Here is a 20,208-nt window from a genome sequence, read left to right as displayed (position 1 = left end):
TGCTGTGTGCTTGCTTGTAAGAAAAAGTTTTTCCTCTATTCCTGACACTTCTGTATCACCATGAATGTCAGTTCATGGCTATTCCTGTTCTTCTATACCCTGTCTAATCCTGCAGGTAGAGGTGGACAGCTAATAGTAATTGGCAGAACCAGTTAGCTACCTCAGCTATACTAGTCTTCAGATATGGACATCAGCCCTATTGCCTATAAAACTGTGATAAATTACTGCATATTCAGAATCTGGTAAAGAGGGTGAGAACAAAATAAACGTAGGAACAAAGGATGGATGGAGAGATTCAACACATTGAATAAAAAGTGGTGGATATCATTAGCAAGGATTCACTCTCCTTTCACCTTGGTTGAACTATATAGTTCTCTATAGCTAGTTGTCTGGCTTGATGATCTCAAAGGTCTTTTCCAACCGTAATGATTCTATGATTCTATATATCCAACTGCTCTTGAGCTGTGACTGTTTGGACTAAAAGTCTTCAACTTTTTCAATCATTGTGTTATGAGATTTATAGATTTTTATAAGAAAGGGCCACAGAAACTCAATATACTCCCTTTTTCTTGATCTCTTGAACTTCCTGATCTCTCATGATCTAAAATTTGCCATGAATTGCCCTCATTGTGCCATTTCCTCTGTTTTGTTGCTATTCTTGTCTTAGAACATGAATTAAGAAGTCTGTAAAAAATGATCAATGTAGTGAAATCATTTTCCCATTTTTGTAGCATTTTAAGAAATTCCTTTCCTTTTTCTCTTCTTTTCCTTCACACTTAATTTTCAAGGTCCTGAGGACTGCTATCAGTGAAAGGTGATCTCTCCATTTGATCTCTTCTGCCCTTAGCTTCCAGTTAGTTCCCTCTTCTAAAGGGTCTATCCTTACTCCTGGACTAAAACCTGGAGGCACTATTTGTGACTAATTTTTTTTTTTTTTTTTTTTTCCCCATTGAAAACAAAAACCCAATGTTCTCTGGAAGCATGGGACACAAACAGCAACTCTTGGCAAAAAGTGGTTATTAAGTGCAATTGCTGGAAACAGTAATGTTGGTTTTTTGTTTTTTTTTTTATTTTCCTGAAAAGTAAATGGAGCACTTACAGGTAGCAATCTTCCCAAAAGGCGGATGTGACTACAAAAACAACAAGCTGCAGCACACACTTGGTTTCCTTTGAGGATTTCCAATGCTTTCTTGTTTCATCATTTCATGTTATTACTTAATCAAGAATTTGACATGAATTACAGGGGACAAGGGGAAGTGATAGGCCTGCCGCATTTAAATCCTAACCGTGCAGTATTGAAAGAGAGGTCACTTGTAGCGTGACTGTGTTTTCTGTCTTGGAGCCAGATCTGATTTGCTCAAAAGTGTTTTAGCATTGCTCAATGAGTAAAAGAAGATCTAAATCATATTCCTATTTGGCTTTACAGTGTTTTGTGTTGTCATGGTGGTGTAAATTGCTTTTTGTGATACTAGGGAGTGGACACTAGCACTTTCATATCTGCTGTAAGAGATCTGATCTCAAACATGTCTGATCATTATCCAGTCACAGGACTGAATCTCAAACATTTCTTTCAATCTGTGAGAGCTAGAAAGATCTGTGATGTGACAATTTGACACACTACCTTTATGTCCAAGCAGCACTAACCTGTCTGCTGCTCGTGGAGAAGCCTGGAATGTTCTGCTACAAGTGTGCTTTGTACTGTGAGACTGGGGTTTTTTTTTTAGGTCTTAATCCTTATAGATCCATATTGGTTCATTTCTGTTAATATTCCAAATGTACTTCATCGAGTCTTTCTTTACGCAGGTTATTGATGAAGGAGACATAAACTGGCAGACTGAGATTTATTTACCACAGGTGGGTATTTTCACTCTAGCATAAATTTTAATTTCTTTCTTGTCATTGTTGAGGCTGACATACTTACATCTTTTTTGCATTAACCTTTGCCTGTTGAATGCAGAGAAAATGCTTTGTAAATCTATGTTCACATTTCCATTAACATGGCTTGCAAGCAAAAGACTCGCAGGAATGTGAAAGTCCTACCTCATTACTGAAAAAAACTTAAGAAACACCTGTTTTTTGTGAAGAAAACTCTTGCCATATGCTGCTGGGGGTGGTAGCCAAAGATGCCCATAGTGCATCGTATGTTGAAGAAAATCTTTTTTTCTAAACTGTTCCTTAAAACAAAACAAAACATAACCCCAAAACACATTAGTCTAGATGTGGCACTTGGAGCATGGAATTACAGAATCGTAGAATTGCAGGATGGTGGGAATTAGAAGGAACCTCCAGAGAGAAGAACCTCAAGTCCAAATCCCCTGATACTCTCCTGATAAACAGATCCATTTTGATCAGGTCACACAGGAATGCATGCAGGTGGGTTGTGAAATCCTCCATAGAAGGACACTCCACATCCTCCCTGGGCAGCCTGTGCCAGGGCTCCCTCACCCTCACGGTAAAATAGTTTTTCCTTAAGTGGAACTTTTTTTGTTCCACCCTTTGTGCATTATCTCTTGTCCTGTCACTGGAAACCACAGAAAGAATGCTGTCACATCCTCTTGACAAACACCTTTTAAATACTTATGTTAATGCACTCCCCTCTCATTCATTTACATCCTTCTCCTTCATCGACCTGACAGGATGTTCCAGAACTCAGGCTGGACCTACCTGTATCATGAGCATCTTTCTAGACCCAAGCAGATCCTGAGATGCTGCTCATCACTTGTGCAATGTTGCTCAACTCGGGACTGAACCAGATGCTCCCTTCCTCCTAGAGATCTACATCTGTAGATCTAGACCTGTATTTACACTATATCCACACTAGCAAAGACCACTGTATGCTTTCTATAGTTGTGTCACTGCTCAGACTCAGTAGGATGAGAAGGTAGGATGTGCCAAAGTTGTTCCAAATGTGCAGTTTAGACAAAGCCACCCTGGACTGGGAGGAGAAGAGTTTAACTGTATTGCTACAAATCATGTCATACTACTTGCTGTTGGGCTTAGCAGATTCTGAAATAACTGGATATGTCTTCATGATATTTGTAGGATGGAATTTCTTAATCTCATTTGTCACCTATCTCTGTTCAGTGGGTACACAGAAATGGGCTTTTAGAAAACTAAAATCAAGTAAGGTGAATGAGACCTTTGGTAAGAGTCTTGGTCTTCTTGATACGTATCAAATGCAATCGGGGAATTTCGGTTTTCAGGTGACTTACGGAAGTCTTTGATTTCTGACTCCTAACTGAACTTTGACCAGAGTGAAGCTGTAGATCTGTATGGAACTTTAGGCTTTGAGAGACCTTAAACACAACCTAGTCTCTGTAGACATTGAAGTGATTTAAGTATTTGTTTTAGTTCTGTTTATGTCCTCTTTCAAGCACCTTGGCTTGTCACATGAGGACTTTCCACATGACTTTTTAAGCACTTTGCATTTCTATTGCATCTGTCAAAACATTGAGTGGTTAATTATTATGCTACATTTTTTATTGTCTGAACAATAACCTCTTTCTTTCCTTAGGGGATTGTTTGTCCAATTAGTCTTGTCCAATATCATTAAGAAGCCTTGACTTTGGTTTCTTGATAAATAGCTGTTTCCTGAGTCCATTCAAACATTGTAATCATTGTTAAATTTTAAGAATGGCCTCTGGAAAATTGTAGGGTTTCACTAGTATGCATTTATTCCAAATAAAGATCTGCAAAAGTGATTTAAATGGTGCCCAGTCCTATGAGCTTAGCATAGTAAACTCACTTAAATGTTTAGTGTGCATGAAAAAAAATGGAATAGAAATTGAAGATCTACAAGGTCTGCAGATGTAATTAATTGGAAACTTATGGCATCTAGTGACTGCTGAGGTATGAAAAACAGTGGGATCACACACTCTTGTAGGTGCACTGTACCCAGCCAGATTCTGCAGCTAGTGCATGACTTCCATGTAAATTAGTAAAATGTGCATTTGTGTAGATGCATGTAGTCCTAAATAGGGAAAAGCATGAGTGTGGGCCAGAGTGATATAAAATTACCAATGAATCTGTGTGGAACACACTTTTCCAACTCCTCTTAGCGAAGACATAACACAGTTCTTGGGTGGGTTTTGATGAAGACTCAGATTGCAGTTGATAGCATATTCGTAGGCACGATTTAGATAGATCTGCTTTACTGTTTTGGTTTAGTTGTGGGGTTTTTTTTTAATATCTATGCTTTCATGGAGGAGGGAAATATAATCTTGTCATAGTGTATTCTGCAAATGTTTTGAATCATTAACAAAACATTAATTTTAATAATATTGAGATGCATTGTGGTCCTGTTATTCCAGAGAAGATGTGTTTTGACTCACAAGCCAAGCCATCTAAATTTAGATGTTGGCAAGGTAGGAGTTCACATTTGAGGTAATTTTCTAAAGGCCTATGAAAGTCTTAGTGAATTCAGTTAGTGAAACATAAAGAGCTACTCAGATGACACAATTAGCTGAATAACTGGAAACTTCCCTGATTATACTGATGAGGCCTTGATCCACTCTATTAGTGACCTGTCTTCCTTGTCTATGTCTCTCCATATATATGCAAGCAGAACAGCAACACAGGATATGTAATTTTAAATAAAAAAATAAAACATCATAAAACAAAACTAGAAGCATTTGCAATATTTGATCTTGATCTTTACACTCCAGATTTAAACTTATAGCTCAATTTAGCATTGAAAGTGCAAAAGTATAAACTATGGAGAGGAAAAAAGTAAAACTATCCTTGCAGCATGAATGTCAAGGACCAGAGAAATCATTCAGTGTAGACGTTATTGTCAGGAAAGCCTATCTGGTGAGAAAGAAGGATCTTATATTCCTATACATCGACTATTTCCCAATCACATCCAGATCTAGATAGAAAATATTTGCTTTTTCTGTAATAAAAGTTCAGAAGAACTCTAGTATTTTAGTACATAGTTGTCTCATTAACTTGTCCCTTAGGCTGGTGGAAGTGGTTTGACTGTTCTCTGAAGATTTTTGAGCTCAGGGATCAAGATACATGAGACAGGACAGCCAAGGCAGATTTGGGTCATTCCCTGAGAATGACTGCAGCCAAAACCTACTCTAATGGAGGTGTAAGCTGGAAGGGCAGCCTACAGGCTGCTGGGGTGTAGGAGAAACTTTGAACTTGGGTACATTGTTTTTAACAGGAGAGCAAACAAATAGACAACTTTCTCCATCCATGTCTATGGCCTTCAACATCTGCCTAAAACTAAGAAATCTTTCTCTAAAAGTGACACAAAAATTCTGGTTTTCCACATTCTCCATACCCAAATTTAGCTGGTAGCTAACTCAGTTGACCTAACTGCTGCCTGATGGTTATATACTGAAGTGTGAAGCCTCCTAGTCCCTCCAAAGTTGAGATTTAATAGGAATGGATCTTCCATTAAACATTCTCATTTGTACAAGATCAGTCCTGCCTCCTCTTCTGTTGCATTTCAATCCCTCAGAGCACCAGGGATGCTAACAGGGTGACTGGTAGCTTTGTTCAGTTCTGTTTAATGCAGTCCCCAGAAGAGTGGCAGCCAAACAACTCTGTTTGCAACCTGGGGTTTTAAAAATAGAAGGAGATGGCTGGAATGGTTAGTAAAAGCTCGTAAAGTTTTTAAGATCAGCCCTGCACTGTGGGAATAAACAGACTGGTGTGTTCAAACTGGAGACTGAAGAATGAGCCACAGTGGGAACAGTTCTCCGATTCTTTTCAGACACTTTTAGAAAGATTATTCTGCTTTGCTCCCTTCAGCCAAAGAGACTGCAAAGTCTGCTGCTCCACAAAGAACATCCCTTGTCAAAACGATGCATCCTTTTTGAATCTTTTGTTTTCTTGCACCTCACAATATTTCCATCCTTTTTTATTTCAGAACTTCTTCAATAACATTTACCCCAATATGATTTGCCTGTCTTCTGCTTCGTACTGGAATATGTCAATGGACCCATCCCATTTCTGCTTTGTGCCTGGCCCTGATGGTGCCATGTTTCACACTTTTGCCTTAATGGGAATTTGTTCTCAGCTCTGCAGTATCTTTCCTTGTTGACTTTCAGAGCAGATGTCCTTCATCCATCAGCACACCACAAAAACAGGAACTGGGCTGCTCAGCTCCCATTCTTCTCATAGGGCTTCTTGCAGATGCTGTATTTCAGGACCTAATATCTCTCTTGCACATTCTGTATGCTCTGAACTTACTACATCCTGCATCAAACACCTTTCTGAAAATGAGGTCTCTTGTCCTCTTTTTTGCTTCCACTCAAAACAAGAAGTTGAATTTCATATCATCTCTGAGTCTGGTAATTCCAGCATACTACTACTTGGCAGACAGTTTGAGCAGGGTCTGGAATTTAAATATAATTAATGAAAGGAGACTTTCAGGAGTACAGAAAATTAGAAGTCAAACATTGAGGTGAAAGTCAAAAGGAAGTATAAGGATGATAAGCACTTTAATTTGGCCTGAAATACAGCTAGTTTCCATGGAGCAGGCTTGGTTAACATAATAATTTCTAGACATTTGATGGACAACTTGACTTTAAGAGACATATAGCTTTTTTTTCACCCTTCTCCCAAGCTCCTTCTTCTAATATTTCTTCATTGCTCTATATGACAAACCACCAGGTTCCTGACTCTGAGTTCTTACTAACCACCTTTACAAGTGCTACAACAAGTAATATCAGGGCCTGAGGAAAGACAGGAAAGATGGGTTGGACTCAATAGGGGAGACAAACAGTAAATGGAAAAAAGTCTAAGTTTGGATTCTGCTGAGGTGTGAAAGAGCAGCATCTGGGATGAAATGGGGTTAAAGGCAATGCAAATAGTTGTCTTGAATCCAGTCTTGTCCTGTTGGGCTAATTTATGCATTGACACAAAAAACATACACTGTCCTTTGAGGAACATCAGTGATTAGCATATAAATGGAAGATACTTTCACCTTTCCCTTGCTGGTTTCTTGGGATCATTGTATAACTGCGTGCAATAATATAGATATTTTGATAGGAAAAAAACCCACCCCTACTCCCTTCCTCCTGGAAAAAAAAGTGTTTATAAGTGCTACCTAATTACTAAATGCACAAGATGCAGGGAGAGACGAGGGGAAGAGATGGCTAAGAGAAGGAAAGGAGACAGACAATCCACTCTGAAGGGTGGAGGTAAGTAACTAAAAGCTTGAGTTTACAAAATTTACCTACTAGTTTCTGAAGTGTCATAGAGAATGTATGATACACATAACTATATGTATCTGCTGTCTGGGTTCTCCTGCTAAGAAATCCAGTAGCATTTCAGATATGCAACTTTGACTGGGATCATCAATCAAGGAGCCTTCCTTTTGTTTCTATTATGGTCTTTATTTTGATTTTCTCTGAGTTTTCTCTTACCACAAAATAAAGCAATGTTCCTCAAATATATAAAGTTTTAAAAAGGTGCCCTAGAGCATTTTGTATACCTAGTTTTTCTTCTTAATTTTGATCTAGGGCATTTCTATAGCACACTGTAGAAGTTACTAGCTGTCTCACAGCACCTGAAAATATCTGGATATCCAGCTTCACTTTTGCTTTTACTCAGAAATCTCATTAGAAATGGAAATAATTGTGAAAATTAGACTGGTGAACAAATAAGGGCATAACACAAGCTTAACTTCCTAAGGGCAAAGTTCACATCTTGTCCAGTGAGTGACAAATATTCAATGAAGTTGGTGAAGGATGTGCAAGCGAACCTTTACCCTTTGAATGATGGAAGTCTGCAGAACATTTATGCTGAAGAAGCATAAAGAGAAAACCACATCCCTGATCTGTCAGGGAAGGACTCAAAGACTGTAAGCCTTTTGCAGACTGTTACTGAAGCAATCTATGAGTAGCAGAAAGGCACATTGTATGATGAATATGTTAGTCTGTTTCCTGCTACTGGAGAATTTACCTCCTCATCTGAACTTAAAGAGGGGCTGGAAATCTGAACCCAGCATTTAGTCAAGCAAATATTATCTGCAAACATTTTCACCTCAGATTGTTATTTCAAGGCAGTGTGAACCTAGTACAGCTTTGTCAGTTTAAAAACAGTCTTTGTCTGAAATGGGGCCAAAAGTAATGACAACTGGCAAACTGGGTGGCAGTTGCAGCTGAAAGGTTGACAATGGTTGAAGTGGGGAGAGGAAGGTTGCAAGAATGAGAGCAATGAGGAAATATTTTTGCCCACACAGATGTCATTTGATGGAAAAGCTTCGCAACTGCTGTGTGTCAGAGCCCTGCTAGACAATTACTCTCCGGCATCATGGGCATTTATTACATGTAATTTCTTTGTGTGCTTCTTGCAAAGCAAGCTTTTTACTCTCTGGGAAAGAGGGATGAACAAAACATAATGTGATTCAACAGAGGAGAAATGCCCTTTGAAGACAATCAAAAAGCAGACTGAAGATACTGGGAGGAGATAAGATTAGTGGAGTTTGCCAAGGTAAATTGGTACAATGTTGGCATAAGTGCTTTTGACACTCCCAGGAGTTGCCTCTCCTCTCCCTGATTTTACTACATACAAAGGCTAATTCTTAACCTTCCAGTGTGACAGACAGTATCTGGAGAGAGATTTCCCTCCTCCCTCTCCCAAAGCTGGCTCCAACAAGGTGCAGAGACACTTTGACAATTTGACAAACCACCTTCAGTGCCATCAGAGTGCATTTCTCAATCAGGCCCTTCTACCTCCAAGTGGGGAGGACAGCGAATCTACTTTAAAAAGTGGCTCTATGCTGTCTCTTTGGCATTTGGAGACACAGTTTGTTACTAATCAGTTTGAAGGGCTCTGTTCTTTAAAAAAATAGCATAGGTCCCTCAAACAAGCAGAATAATGAGATGGTGAGACCTAAGTGATTTGCCAGGACATTCAGATGAGTGGGAAGTCCAATGTGCTTTCACTACCTCTGCTCACAAAGAGCTGGAAAGTGGGGCTGCTTGCCTTTAATAAATATAGACAGTGAAGAAAGGAGATGGAGAAGAAGGGGTAGCACTAGGGTTGTGGTCAAATGAAACAAAACCCAAGAATTTTCTAAATTTCATTTAAAGATTTGAAGAAACTCTGTTATGCGGAATCAATGTTGATCTCTGAAAGGCTTCAATTTCCTCAAAAGCCTCACAGGGGATTGGTGTTTCAAACTGGATCAAGGTGTATTTTACATCGCAAATAAATTTGCAACTTCCATTGGTCTTTTGGAGATTTTGGAGTATCCTCTGTCACCACCATATCTTGCGTGCTTGCAGAGCTGTGGGGATGTGGGTGTGTGAGGGTTCGCATGTGTGTGTATGTAGCAATGTTTGCATGTGTACATATCTACAGATATAATTTCCTAGTCAAGGTCTAGGGTGCAGAGTGCCAGCTTGGTGTCAAGCCAATATTGTTGTGTTCTGGGAAAACACGCAATGAGAACTTGTATTTCGGTTATGATAAGAATTCAATTTAATCACAACAGATGCCAAGTCATCCCAAGCTAAAGCTTAAGACAGACTGTGATAACAATGAAGTTATAGCATGTAGTTTTCAAAAAAAACTACAAAGCTAATGTCTAGAAAATGAGAGCAGATGAAGGGCTCTGGATTTTGCTTCTGTCCCAGGCACCAATCCATTTACAGTCCCATGCAAATTATGTTGGGCAATATTTGCTATTTTGAAGAAAAAAGAAGCAATGTCCAAGTAGGAACATACAATAAAAAAGCCCAGAGGATGTCTGCAGTACTTCAGAATGCTCTAGCATCAAATTGTAACATGCACCTAAATATGGATGTAGGAGGTGAACATCTAAGTTTGATTTTTCTTTCCCCGAAGTGAGGTGTTATAAGACATTGGAATGAATTAGGAACTTATATCTCAAAGTTATTTTCTGGGTATTTACTCCCCTAATTCACTCGTATTTCTGAAAATCTTGTCTGCAATATGTCATTACCTCAGTTTCCCTGTTTCTGACTTGGACAGAACTTCTATACTGAGGCAGAGGGATGTGTGTGGAAATTAATTGCCTCTATTTATGCAGCAATTAGCACACTAAGGGCAAGATCTCTCTGAATATTTTGATATTAGAACTGCAAAAGGAACCTTTTATTACCTCATAAAGGTGTTTTGAGGTTTAATTGCTTATTAACTTGCAACTACTTTGAAGTACAGTTTTCAGATCATGTCTATTGCCATTATTTTATTGATGTAATTTCACAGGATGAAGTTATGGCCAGTATTTCTAGCTTAATATCAGTTTCTTTGGTTTTGGGAGTTTAAACATGGTCCTTGTTAAACTGTAGTTCTGAGAGTGTTTTTAATATTATGAAAAAGTATGGCAAAGATCATGGCAATGCCTTAGCAAGATCAACATCATATGATAGGATTGTTAAAAGGTTACCTGGGTCCCACTTGATGTGAGATTGTTTTCTTTACTTTCCATATTCTGTAGAATTCTTTTTTTTTAAAAAAAAAAAAAAAGAGATATCCCATCTATAATTTTTCATTACTCAAAGTGTTCTGTGTCTAGTGGCTGTAGACAAAAGGTCACAACATCTTACTTGATGAATGCTGCATCAACTCCTCTCTTGTCAATGAAGAAAACAAGAAACAAATATTGCTTTGAAGAAGTATATAGCTGCATTACTCCAATTTCCTTGACTAAACTGGAATAACTGAAAAGAAATAAGCCTCAATAAACATAATCTATTTGAGTATTCAAATGTCTGACTTTGATAGTACTGTCATCAGGTACTTCTGCCCTCTTTGAGTCTTCTGAAGATTTTTAAATAACTCCCTCACTTTTAGTTTGCTACAAGTGCTTCAGAGCAGAGGACGACACCACTTATATTGTTTTGTTCTTTTTAAATAGAGTTTTCAACTCACTTGTACTCTTTCACAATTACGCTGGCACTGCTCTGATCCCATTGATGATTTACCATAAGTCATGTTATATAAACAGCTTTATATCTTCCTTCATAGGTGTTTCCCTTCACCCTTTTGAGAACTATTGCTCAAACTCTCATCTTTGGTCACAAGTCTGATTTTGCCTGAGTCAAGAGGAATGAACTTCTCACCTTTTTACATGCCTAGAAGATAGATTGTGTAATAAGGGACTTATGCATAGACAAATACATTTTTGTGAAACCAGTGGGGCTACAAATTTGTCATCCCAACAACTAGTAATTGCCCACATATGTACTGTTAGTGTGAATATGACCAACACATCAAGAAGTGAGTTAGCTCACACTGATAGCTGGTGAGAACACATGTACCAGATTGGATTTTGCACAAAAATTAATGAACTCAGGAACTCCATGGACTAGAGCTTGTTATGACAACTTAAATTTGAGAAAATTTTCTACTTGAAAACTATTGGACTCTTGTTGATTAGCAAGAGTTCCCAAAAAATTGGGATATTTTGAGACATTCTCACTGGAAGAGGAAGATAGAGCTGATATGGTCAGTGACAGGCCCTAAGAGTAAATTTTTGCTTTCTATCAATGAGGTAATGAGAAAGCAAGAGATGTAGTCTATCAGTGTAGCAACTTGAAGATTAACCTTTGCTTTATTTTGAGGCAAATAAGATTCCAAAACAGAAAAGAAAAAAAAAAAAAGAAAAAAGAAAGCTGTTTATTCCACAGTAATTGCAAAATAGACTTGAAAAAAAAAATCAATATTAGTCACACAGTCTTTGGAAAAACTTTATAAAGGAGTATGGCTAATGCATGGTAACACCCAAGGGTAAGAAAAAAATCCAGTTTCTTACAAAAAACCTCTCACCCTAAAACCAAAAGAAACCAACAAACCCTTTCACCCCCAAGTTAAAACAGATTCTATATGTATTGAGGGGGGAGAGGAAATTAGCAACACAACACCAAAATCTAAACCCAAATCCATCATCTAGAATGTTTTTAAAATTTCTGTTTCACATTTTACCACATAGAGACAACTTCTTTCATGACACTCATGGAGAATTTCAGCAACACCATGTGAATATGCATGATCAGAGACAAGCATAAATCCATTGAATTCATAACCATAGCGAGATGCCTGCTGTGCAACACCGAGTTCTACAGTTCTGGAGATACTCATTCCATATGAGACACTCAGGTGTCCTGTGTCACACAAATCAAGACTCTTGCTCTCTTTCAGACTTTAGATCATGTCATCACTTTGCTGTGAAAATGACACATAGTTCTTGCATAGGGACGAGTTGTCAAGAATTATTTCAGTACTTGTAGCTTCCCAAGAAATTAGGTAAGTGCAGTGTCATTAACAGTAATCTTCAATTACTGTTTGTCCATGCGCATATGTCTACCAAGACACAGGAAAAAAAGGAAATTTTTGAGCCTTCTTGCTCATCCCTCAAGAACATGTCAGAGGACATTCGTTGTTTCCCAAGTTCTGCCATCACCGTATCCTACACCACCAACTTCCCAGAAATGGACTAGATTTATAAATTTTTTCCTGTTTCTGTCAAGACTTACTTGATAAGTTTACCACTCTGCTTTGTTTGCAGTTTTATTTCTTCCTGTACAAGTCTCTGCCCCACCTTAGTATGCAAGTGGTGTTTTGCTAGCATGCTAGCATCTTGACATAGTCAGATGGGAATGAGAAAGGGAAATTACTACACTTCCTCCTTTCTGATCAGAGCACAAACGGCAAGTTTGATGGCTTTTGCTATTTCAGAGGTCAATTGGTTACACTGTTCATTCTCAGCCCTATGGTTCAGTCCTTCTCTATCCTCTCCTTTGGTCTTTATGAGGAACAAAGCTCGGAAAAACCCAAAATCAAGATAATGCCCACAGTTAATTTTCCTACAGGCTTTTGATCAGATAGGAGAAAATATTTTTAAAGTCGCTTTCATTACAACAAAAATGACAAAACCTTCTAGACAACTTATTAATCTGGAAATACTGTAATTCTACAAAACCTGATTAATTCACTGAGCAAGAGAGACTAGGTTGCTGCGGTATAGCAGCAAGTTCAACTCAACTGATGGCCATTATGCTACAGGTATGGCTAGTTGATCTGCAGATCTGGTGGCCATAAGCACCAGGTATGTTAGAGAATTAAATAAGAAAAATTCTCATAGGCAGAGGATTGAAGCCGATTGATTCTCTCCAGGCAGGATCTCCTCATAGAATGGTAGGGTTGAAAGGGACCTTTAGAGATCACCTAGTCCAATCCCCTGCAGAAGCAGGTCCACCTAGATCAGGTTGCATAGGAACACGTCCAGAGGGGTCTTGAAGACCTCCAAGGAAGGAGACTCCATAACCCCCCTGGGCAGTCTGTCCCACTGCTCCGTCACCCTCACAGTAAAATAGTGTTTTCTTATGTTTAAATGGAACTTTTTGTGTTCCAGCTTCATCCCATTACCCCTTGTCCTGTTGCTAGATACAGTGGAATAAAGGGATGCTCCAACCTCCTGACATCCACTATTTAGATATTTGTAAATAGAAATGAGATTCCCCTGCAGTCTCCTCTTGTCCAGACTAAGCAGCTCCAGTTCCCATAGCCTTTCCTCGTATGCTCCAATCCCCTGATCATCTTGGTGGCCCTGTGCTGGGCACTCTCTCCAGAAGTTCTCAGTCCCTCTTGAGCTGAGGAGTCCAGAACTGGAAACAGGACTGCAGATGAGGCCCCACCAGGGCTGAGTAAAGGAGAAGAACCTGGACCTGCTGGCCACACTCTTCATGATGCATCCTAGAATGCCATTGGCCTTCTTATCCACGAGGGCACGTTGCTGGTTCGTATTTAGCTTATTATCAACCAGGAATCCCAGGTCTCTCTCTGAAGAGCTGCTCTCCAGCAGGTCAATCCCCAGCCTGTACTGGTACATGGGGTTGTTCCTTCCCAGATGCAGGACTCTGCACTTGTCCTTGTTGAACCTCATGAGGTTCGTCTCTGCCCAGCTCTCAAGCCAGTCAAGATCCTGTTGAATGGGGAATCAGCCAGTCCTCCCAGTTTGATGTCATCAGCCAACTTGCTGAGGGTACACTCTGTCCCCTCATCCAGGTTATATTCATCCATCCTTTGGCTGGAACTGAATTAAAATACATCCTAACTACTTGTTGGAGTAACTACTGTGGAAAATATGACATTAAAAGAAATTAAAAAAGCTGAGGTTATACCTCACTTTCTTTTTTTTCTGAGCATAAGTTTTCGTGTCACATTTTAAGAGACCTCAGCTACTACAGATTCAAGTTCAGTGACTTTGTACGAATGAAGGCATTATGTGCAGGACATCTTGAATCCTTACATGAATTGTTCTGTGTCTTCTGGACAGAGTTATAGCTGCAGTTTACATTCTGAAATAATGTGTAAAATTTTTTGTTTGTTACTATCTTTACCACAGTTTTGGATGAAGTGTTATGACCCTTTTGGTCACATTTAGGTCTTAACAGAAGAGAAAACTTTGACATGGGATCGGCTTTTGCATGATATACAAAATAATTTTTTAAATTCTTATGTATTTTCTTTTAGTCACAATATGTTTATAAGCACTGCAAGTTTGACATTAAATAAGACAAAGGGACCAAAGGGAGCTCAGAGAAACCTACTAGAATGAGGAAGTTGAGCAAATGAATTCTCAGGAAGAAAGTCTAAAGTACTGAATATGCGATTCCAGAGAGAAATGGAATTGGTGATTAACTGAGGATAGCTAAAAAAAGACATTACACAGGAGACGAGCATCATTTATTCCTTGTCACCATCATGGGCAGAAGAAATGGGTTTACAATACAGCAGGGAGGAACTAGATCAAATTTTAGGAAAAACCTCATAACCACCCAAAAAACTAGACTGTGGAGTCAGTTGCCAAGGGAAGATGTGAATCACTATCAGTGCAGATCTTTGCAGTCAAGCAGCCATCTGTCACAGAATTAAATCCTCTTTGCAGTAGTGTTACATTAGAGTAAAAATACTTAATTACCTCAGTTATTGTAGCTAAAGTGAGTCTTGCATAACTCGTATACATAATTGTTCATATTTATGGATAACCTTGCTTTTTGTTTGGGGTTTGGTATTTTGTGTTGTGGCTTGTGTCTATGAGCAACTGTGTAATAACATAGCTGGTACTATTTGGTTTTCCTCCTATTTCCTCCTATTTTTCTCCTATTTCCTCCATCATTGAAAACCATCAAAATACATCAAATGTAATACGATATGGGAAGAATAGACTTGCAATAGTTTCAGTAAAACTCCAATACTTGCTTGTAAATAAACCTACTAGCTAAATAAACCTATAAAGCTTTGTAAGGAAAGGAGGTACATATACGCCTTGCTAGTCTAAATGACAGTGGAAAAGAACGTCATGATGAGTATCCTTTTTCTGTCTATCTGTGGTCATCATCTAGTATTGTCTAAACGCTCAGTTTGGCACTGTCTTAAGAGAGGATATATATCTGTGAGATGATACAAAAATGAGAATCTGTAAGTCTGATGTAATAACGCACTAAGATATTTCAAAGAGATTCATTTGGTGTGGGACAACTTTTTGAGGAGATTCGCTTAGATGTGACATTTCAATTTTGTGGGGAAGACACAAGGCTTAAAAATTGTCCATGGGTAAATTTCTTGAGCTAGTTTCACAAGGATCACTGTTTTGACAGGTATCTCTTCCTTTCTTCACTCTTGCAAGTATGGATATTTTTTCCTTACTTAGAGCTTTAGCCCAGGAAGATAAATACTTCTGGAAGATTCTTAGTGGAGCAGGCAAAAAACAACAATGTTGACGGATTATGATTTTTAAAGATAGTGCTAAAAATTTCGAAAAATAGACAATTTGTAGAAAAACCACAGAATTTCTCACAGAGAAAAACCTTGAGTCTGCTTAAAGTCTCTAAATGATGGAGCTACTCAGAGGTCAGATTCAGTAAAATAATTACACCGTAGATATACTGAATGATCTGAAGAGGTTGGAATGACTATAACAGAGGTTTTGTTTATTGGGTTAATCTCATCTTTGGTCTTTTTTACTGAGATCTGAAGATGGTTTCAGGATTTTAAAAATGTAGTCTTCAAAACAGAAGTAAAATCCTGATCTTTCGAGAAGGCAGTTCAAACTTGTACATGAAAAGACATTGAATCTGATGGCTAGTTAGAAAACAATCAGAATTTAGTCTCCTAGAAAACTTAAAGTATATCATATGTACATTCATATGTACACATATTCCTGTTGTTTTCCTTCAGAAGTTATTACGCCAGTACTTTTCTAAGGTGAATAAATTGTCTGAGCTGAGAACTATTTCCATAGTACTTTGGTTTATAAGGAGCTATTACTTCAATGCTATTATGTCATTTCCTCAAATAAGGGTCTATGTTGCAAGATGGAGTAGTTAATTATGGTTCCCTTTTCTCTCTAATCATTCCTGAATTACCACATTGTGTAATTACCCAGTTACTACTGTGTAATCAAAATAATAATATGTTTCTTTTCTCATTACTACTGTAACCAATGCAACCAGAACCCATACTTTTTCGGCCAGCATTTTAGAGTGTTAAGCCATCTGCAGAATAACTACAGACTTAGCCTTTTCTGTGGTCCATGGGCCACCAAGAGCAAACACTTGACTTAACTCGTCTTGTGCTGCTGCTAACACTGCATAGTCAACACTATGACCACCACTTGGGTATCATTGACTTAACTATTTGACTGGGCTAAGGGATAGTTCTTCCAGTTCAAGCTCATATTCTGCTAGGCACTGTATGACTAATAATTTTGAACTCTCTAGAGATGAGGATCTTAGACCAAGCAAAACAAGTAATTGAGCTCACCCAAGATTTGACCCTTCTTTTGTAGGTGAATTGCTTTCCTATTTATTCTAGAAGCAGCATATCATAAATGGACTTCTGTGATTAGTGTGGTGGGTTGACCATGGCTGGACACCAGGTGCCCACTAAGTTGTTTTATCGCTCCCCCTCCGCAGCTGGACTGGGGAGAGAAAATACAACAAAAGACTCCTGAGTCAAGGTAATGACTGGGAGATCACTCACCAATTACCATCACAGACAAGACATACTCATCTTGGGGAAATTAGCTTAATTTGTTACCAATCAAATCAGAACAGGACAGTGAAAAAGAAAACCTAAATCTTAAAAATAACTTATTCCCCACCCCTCCCTTTCATCTGGGCTTAATTTTACTCCTTATTTTCTCTATCTCCTCTCTGGCAGCAGTACAATGGGATGTGGAATTGCTGTTGTAGTTAGTTCATCACACGTTGTTTTAGCTACTCCTCAGGGGGAAGACTCCTCACATTCTTCCCCTCCTCCAGAGTGGGATCCTCCGCATGGGAGACAGCCCACTATAAAGTTCTGAAACATGAATCCTTTCCATGGGCTTCAGTTTTTCACAAATTGCTCCAGCATGAGTTCTTCACAGGGTCAAAAGTCCTGTGTGGGCACAAATGTGGCTTGGACCAGCCAGCTTGAATAAAGATGGTAGGGACAAGATAATGCAGATGGCAAGCTACTTCCAATTATCAGAAACAGGTGCTGCAAGTTAATCAGTTGGGCCCTGGGTGATCACGGTCCACATGGGTGGAAGCAGCATATAAGGAAGTAGCTAGCAAAGAAAGGGTGGCTTTGAGTCAACTCTGTTGGTTGTACTATGTTGCCTATGTATGTCTCTGCACATGCATTACCTAGCCTCTCTACATCTTTGAATGAATGCTGCTTGCACCACTAGGACAATCCTGACAACAAACTTGATCCAGTGTGGGCTCCTCTTTCCACAGATCCTTCCAGGAGCTGCTTCCCATTCAGTCACAGCCTCCTTTGGGTATGTTATGGTTTAACATGGCAGTCTTTCCTGGTAAGGGGGAAAGGGCTGTAAAGATGGCTCCTGTAAGAAGTTGCTTGAAACTCTCCCCAGCTCTGAGCAAGCCCTACTTCCGGGGCTGAGCCAATTAGATGCCTTCACAATCACTTTTTAAGAAGAAGCCGGAAGAGGAGGGTTCTTCCTGTTTCTTCCTTCTTCTGTCCCTTCTTCTTCTCCAGCTGGTGGTGGTGCAAGGAGTGGGAAGAATGAGAGAAACAACCGTGCAGGCTCCAAGGTCAGTGAGGAAAGAGAGGAAGAGGTGTGCTGGAGCAGAGACTCCCCTGCATCCTGCGGAGAGGACTGCTGAAACTGAGATTTGTTTGTATTTTACTAATGACCCCGCATCAGCGGCAGAGACTTATTTTGATAATTACCCCATATCAAGGGCAGTGACTAATTTTTCTAGAAACCCTGAATCAGGGGCAGAGACTCATTTTGCTAAGAACCCCAAGCCAGGGGCAGAGATTTACTTCATTAAAGGCCGCATACCAGGGCCAGTGATTTTCTTCATTAAAACTATGGCCAGAAGAGACTGTGTCCCAAGGGGGAGATCCTGTATCACTATGGTCAGAGAAGGCCGTGTCCTGTGGAAGGGACACAATATTCACAGAAGCTGTAACTGTGGGGAAGGATCCATGCCAAAGAAGCTCGTTAAAATTATGACCAGAAGAGGCCATGTCCCAAGGGAGGGACCCTGTATCTGCAGAAACTGCAACCGTGGTGAAGAATCCACACAAGAGATATTCAGTAAGGATTGTGTCCTGTGGGAAGGACCCTGTATTGGAGCAGGGGAAGAATATAGGGAGTTGTTCTCATCTGAGAAGAAAGAAACAGCAGAGGCCAAAGACCCAGACTGACCAAAAGGATATTTCCATGCAATGTCTGCTAATCAATAAAGGCTAAGAGAAAGGGGCTGGGGGCAGGGGAGAAGGGTGCAGGGAGAGGGGAGCATTCATAGACTCAAAGAATCATAGAATGGTAGGGGTTGGAGGGGAGCTTTAGAGATCATCTAGTCCAATCCCCTGCAGAAGCAGGTCCACCTAGATCAGGTCACATAGGAACATGTCCAGGCAGGTCTTGAAGACCTCCAAGGAAGGAGACTCCACAACCCCCCTGGGCAGCCTGTGCCAGTGCTCTGTCACCCTCACAGTGAAATAGTTTTTTCTTATGTTTAAGTGGAACTTTTTGTGTTCCAGATTCATCCCATTACCTCTTTTCCTGTTGTTAGCTACTATAGAAAAAAGGGATGTCCCAACCTCCTGACACCCACCCTTTAGATATTTATAAAAGTTAATAAGATCTCCCCTCAATCTCCTCTTCTCCAGACTAAACAGCTCCAGTTCCTGCAGCCTTTCCTCGTATGAAAGATGTTCCAGTCCCCTGATCATCTTGGTGGCCCTATGCTGGACTCTCTCCAGCACTTCCCTGTCCCTCTTGAGCTGAGGAGCCCAGAACTGGACACAGTACTTCAGATGAGACCTCACAAGGGCAGAGTAGAGGAGGAGGAGAACCTTCCTTGACCTGCTGGCCACACTCTTCTCCATGCAGAGAAGAGAGAGCTGCTCTTCAGCAGTTCAACCCCCAGCCTGTACTGGTGTGTGGGGTTGTTCCTTCCCAGATGCAGGACTCTGCACTTGTCCTTGTTGAACCTCATGAGGCTCCTCTCTGCCCAGCTCTCAAGCTGGTCGAGATCCCACTGAATGGCAGCACAGCCTTCTGGGGAATCGGACAGTCCTCCCAGTTTGGTGTCATCAGCCAACGTGCAGAGGGTACACTCTGTCCCCTCATCCAGGTCGTTGAGGAAGACGTTGAACAAGACTGGCCCCAGAACCGATCCCTCTGGAACTCCACTGGCTACAGGCCTCCAACTCAATTCTGTACCATTGATCACCACCCTCTGGGCTCTGTCATTCAGCCAGCTCTCAATCCACCTCACTGTCCACTCATCCAAGCCACGCTGCTTGAGCTTTCTGATGAGGATGTTATGGGAGACAGTGTCAAAAGACTTGCCGAAGTCAAGGTAGATGACATCTGCTGCTCTCCCCTCATCTAGCCAGCTGGTTATGCACTCATAGAAGGCTATCAGGTTGGTCAAACAGGATTTCCCCTTGGTGAATCCATGTTGGCTGTCCCTGATAACCATCTTTTCCTTCATATGTTCATACGTTCGTCGGCCTTGGCTGTAAAGACTGAAGCAAAGAAGACATTCAGTACTTTGGCCTTTTCTGCATCCTCAGACACCAGGGGCACCCTCAGCATTTAGCAGCGGGCCCACATTCCCCTTTGTAGTCACCTTGACCCTCAAATGACTTCCTAGAGACTTGCTCCATAAACAATAGTTTCATTGATTGTTTTTGTGTGCTTTTTTTTTTTTTCCAGACCAGTATTGGTTTTTGCAGCTTATTTTGTTA

The 20,208-nt window shown here is 40.1% G+C and overlaps 1 protein-coding gene across 1 annotated transcript in view; it reads left to right on the top strand.

Annotated features, from left to right (window-relative positions):
* The first annotated feature begins 1,811 nt into the window (after nucleotides 1–1,811).
* The window catches only part of GHRHR (growth hormone releasing hormone receptor), a 48,771-nt gene continuing 30,374 nt past the window's right edge, over nucleotides 1,812–20,208 (top strand). The window contains exon 1 of the mRNA XM_061996917.1: nucleotides 1,812–1,854. The gene's annotated coding sequence lies outside the window, so the exon portion shown is untranslated. The remainder of the gene's footprint in view (nucleotides 1,855–20,208) is intronic.

This window comes from Colius striatus, chromosome 5 (genome assembly GCF_028858725.1).
Source record: "Colius striatus isolate bColStr4 chromosome 5, bColStr4.1.hap1, whole genome shotgun sequence".
Lineage (NCBI taxonomy): Eukaryota > Metazoa > Chordata > Aves > Coliiformes > Coliidae > Colius > Colius striatus.
Note: the sequence above shows the minus strand (reverse complement) of the source record. Positions and strands in the feature narration are given on the sequence as shown.